A 5,000-nucleotide genomic window follows, 5' to 3' on the forward strand; every position below is an offset into this window, starting at 1 on the left:
TGGGCTCCCCTTTTCTATTAATGTTTCACATTTACTTATCTATACGTTTCGTTCAACGGTTGTTATCGAGTTAATGTTATGGCGAGCAAGAGGTCGCCGGGCAAGATCAAGATCTCAATTGGTTCTTTATCCCAGTGCGGTGTGAGATAAACTCTTTAATTCGTATGGGTGACTATGAGTCAAACTCGGCATCTGGGATCGCTTAGTTCGTTATCGTCCCTTTTCTGTTTTCCTCTCTCTCTCTCTATCAGTAATTTTCTGTATGCCTTCGTGCCGTTATTAAGATATTTAGTTTATTCAGCTATAGACTCGATTCTATTCTGTATATATATATATATATATATATATATATATATATATATATATATATATATATATATATATATATATACATACATACATATACATACAGTTTATATTATTATAAGGTGATATAATATTTATAACCATTTTGTAATTGTTTGTAATGTCTCTGTGAAAATCTTTTATTTTTTGCTTGCAAGATTCGTCATTTGTTGTGAAGACGTGATTTTAAAATGTCTTTTCTTACAGATGTGTTGTGTGTTATATAAACTTATGATTCTGTGGGATATTGTTCCCCTTTTGTTTAATCTTTTAAAATTGTATTTTGGAAAGCTTATCAGGTCGCTACTTCCTGTCTGCCGAGAGAGAGAGAAGAGGCTCCTTTTGTGTTTGGTCAGGTGCTTTAGGGAAAAAACATCCACTTTTGTTATCATGAAGAACTGTCACCCAGTCGGCGAGTTACACTGTTATGTTTTTATCACTGTGTGCTTATTCCGTCTGTATTAACTCTGCCTATGCCTATTCTATTCGTAACCTAAGGAAGAGAGACAGAAAAATAGCAAATAAGTGCTGTTATTTCATATCTAATGTGTTTGCCCAGCTGCCCAAGGACGTCAAAAGATTTTTGTAACCCTGGCCAGGAAGTGTCAATCATAGCGATAACGCCAGTTTCGCTTCGAACCGATCGTGTATACCCTGTATACATGTGTGTATGTATATTCATACATGTGTATTCTGTGTGAACACCCCATGTGTATTCTCAGCCTACGAGACTTAAATCCAGTGTCTTCTTAGAGACAGTCAGTTTGCTGGCAAGGGGCAATAAGGCCAGACCTACTCTCTCTCTCTCTCTCTCTCTCTCTCTCTCTCTCTCTCTCTCTCTCTCTCTCTCTCTCTCTCTCGTTATATATAAGGGAAATAACAGACGTGTCTGTAAAGCTCTGTTAAACTCACCCCAGGAGTGTGTTAATTTTGTAAAAGGGTCCAGGAATATTTTGTACAAGTGTTGAAGAGGAGATATATATTGGTGTAGTATTTACTAAAGGTAATGTGGTGAATATTGAGTTTTGTTAATATTCTTGGTAAAAGAGAATTGTTGTGTTTGAATAACTTTAAAAAGAAGTGAGTCTGACTTTTCTTTTTATAAGAAAAGTTATATAAAAGATTGATGTAGTTTTTAAACACATTATTGGTGATTGTGGTGTTTTCATTTTTGTGTACCGCATTTATATATGTCTGTGTTATCATATTATTGTGATTTTATTGTTGCCGTGTTTTGCTGGTAATTTCTTAGCATTTTGTTAGTGCCTACCTGTTATAGAGATTTTTGGAGAATGTTATGTGGATTTCAATCAGTAATATTTTGGTGACTGTTTGTAATTGTTGAAACAGGTAAAAGCTTGGCACTTAAGTGATAGTTAATAGTTTGATTCTTACATAATCAGATTGTTTTCTTGATAAAGCAAAGTTTTGTGAATTAAACTTGATTAAGAGATACTCAAGTCTTACACCGTTGTCCATTAATGGTAAATCTTTTGAGATTGTAAATTTTACATATAACTTTTGAACTTAGAAATAAACCTGTTTGTTTAAAGTTTTTAAAACATAGCGTTTCATTTTGATTACCAGTACTTACAGACATTAATGAGTGTGTATAAGGTAAGTGATATTCCTGTTTGTTCACCTAAGACTTATCTAGGTAAAATAGAACCAGAGAGACAGCTACAGTGCTGGTTGAAGTGAAACTCATATTCCACTAATCTGGATATAACTTAGTAATTGTTACCTCATCCATAACTTGATAAAGTTACGTTGATTTTCTCCAGTGATAAGTAAGTTTGTGGGATCATTGTACCTTTAGAGATTCAGTCGAAGCTTTGTTATGAGGTTTCAAGTATCTGGTCGATGTGAGGTAACTTTTGGTATTATCATTTGCACAACAGATTTGTTGACCTATTTGTGTAATAACCAGGTGCTTGATCACTATATATAATATATAATATATATATGTATATATATATATGTATGTGTGTGTATATATATATATATATATATATATATATATATATATATATATATATATATATATATATATTATAATGGAATCGAGCCTATATTTAAATAAACTAAATATCTTAACATACGCACGAGGGCGTACAGAAAATCTTTGATAAAGACAGAGATTAAGGCAGAAAAGGGGTGATAACGAAACTAAGTGATCCCAGATGCCGAGTTTGACTGTTTGTCGCCCATTCGAATCAAAGTGTTTACCTAATACAGCACTGGGCAAAAAGAAGAGCTAATTGAGATCTTGACCTCACCCGGTGACCTCTCGCACACCATAACATTAACACGATAACAACCGTTGAACGAATTGTATAGATAATTAAACGTGAAACATTAATGGAAAAGGGAAACCCATCTGGACGAAACTTGGGAAAATTATGCCAGATTTCGGCATCGAATGAATACCCACATATACGAGGACTCTGGAAGGAGAGTCAGTTAGAAAAAGGCATCAGGCAGAGAGTGTGTGAGATGTATGCAGAGGTGACAGTGAAAATTCCAAGTGACTTGTGAACTTACCGTATATAAAATTTCTGAATGCCCATAGACTAAGTGAAATTCGAAGTCCAAGAATTTTACAATGTGCCTTTTAAGAAAAAGACTCGGTCACTACTACCCATTGAAAGGTGAAAAGTTATACAGTTTAAAACTAATATAAATGTATTTAAGGGGAAACGTAATTTTCATTTAACCAAAATATATAAAAGGAAAACTTTTGAAAATCTGGGAGATAGCCGACATTTGAGCACAATAAGTGAAGCTCCAACATAGTTAATTATCGAGCAACTTGCTCCTACGGAAGTGAAAGCACACAGTAGGACAGACAGTTTATAGGAAGTGAATACCTTTCCCAACATATATAATATATATATATATATATATATATATATATATATATATATATATATATATATATATATATATATATATATACTCACACACACACATATATATGTAAGTATATATGAAGGAAAAATTGTTCATAGTCATGTATCGTGTCTTAGATGTTAATGACGATATGAAGGATTATTAGTCTTTTATCTTTTAACATACTTATTTCTTCAATGCAAAGGGCTATCCTTGCTGGGACCTGCTAGGAATATGAACAAAATAACGCTTCTGGAAAGATGGAAAATTATAGATGCGGGAAAAATAGTAAGTGGGAAAAACTTACACGGCTTCCCAGTGCAGAGAAAGTAACAGTTATTTAATGAGCAGAGTTGACATTACTTGGAGAGTCGCCGAATGCACACACACACACACACACATAAATGCTTAAATTAGGAATATTTAAAGTAGAAAATAAAATCAGTGCATATGCATGGCGATATTAAACCCATGTTGGATGCTGAATAATTAGTTTTAGTACCTTATAAACAGAGGAAGGACGGGCCTTATCACCCCACACTCCAGTGAAATAAAAAGACAATGAAATGTTCTCATTTGAGATTATTACATATGGGTGAAAAGATAGCAAAGGCTGAAAGTAATAAGATGGCTGAAGAAAGATGAGGGTGCACGAAAGTTACAGGAGAATAAAAAATAATTAATTATTAGATAAATAAATACAGAAGTTGGAAGAATTTCTGCCCTGTGTCATCCTTAGAGAAGGCTGAAGATATATAAGTTAGCGTTGTTTCTACAACGAATGCAAACACCTCACTTGTAGTGACAGATCTTCTGGGAAAGGTTAGGGAAAGCAGCTTTGAAAAACGCTGAAGGGCAGAGACTACAAGACCCTAGAGATGTTCACCGCCGGGTGACATGAGGCTACTCCTCAAGTCCTAGAAATGTAATAAGGAAAAGGGCCGTTGCTAGGATCGGTATTGCTGCTTGTTACATCCTTAACGTTGGACACTAGACGCAATTTGTTGATATACTGTTGTGTAGAAGTGGGATTAAGATAAAATGGTAGAAAAAGGGAAATCCAATGAGAGTGAAGACTTTGCTGTGTTCATCACTGTCAGATGTGTAGGGACATGTGTCAAGATTATGCCAAATTGCTCAGTGGAGGTGCAGGTACAGGAAAAAGAGCCGTACATTAACGGCGATACCTCACAATGTTTGCTTGTCCTTGTCCTGAAGGCATCTGTAACTCTGTATTAGTAGGTCCCAATACTAGCAGATGACTTAGACATACGGAATACAGAAACACACGCATTTACGTAAGATGAACAGGTCAGATGTCAAAAGCGAAACTTAACTTGAATTAAGATTAATTATAAAATGAGTAAACTTGTCTATCGCGTTCATTGCGCGGAATGAACTGATGTGTATCATATTGTCCCCTCACAAATATATCCCGCAGTATTTACAGGTTTCCTGAGACTTAATTTATATTTATAAAAATGGATGTATGTATGTGTGTGTGTATGTTTGTATGTTCCAGCATAACTCTGAAACACATTGAGCAATTTTAACCAAACTTGGTATACATATGACTTACTATCTGGAAAAGAATACCGTGGGGCTAAGACATCACTAGCACCAAAGGGCACCAAAGGGGGTGGGGTGGGAAGGGCTCCCCTGAAACAGGGCTGGTTCTGCCCGTAGACTCAGTAACTAACTAAACTTTATGGGTTTATCATACCTCATTTCGGTATACATATGACTTACTAGAATACTGTCAG

General features: G+C 35.0%; 1 protein-coding gene across 2 annotated transcripts in view; it reads left to right on the forward strand.

The window, feature by feature from the left end:
* The window catches only part of LOC136832606 (uncharacterized), a 26,316-nt gene that overhangs the window by 11,951 nt on the left and 9,365 nt on the right, over positions 1–5,000 (forward strand). The window lies entirely within an intron of this gene.

The sequence above is a fragment of the Macrobrachium rosenbergii genome, chromosome 4, assembly GCF_040412425.1.
Source record: "Macrobrachium rosenbergii isolate ZJJX-2024 chromosome 4, ASM4041242v1, whole genome shotgun sequence".
In the NCBI taxonomy this organism is placed as follows: domain Eukaryota; kingdom Metazoa; phylum Arthropoda; class Malacostraca; order Decapoda; family Palaemonidae; genus Macrobrachium; species Macrobrachium rosenbergii.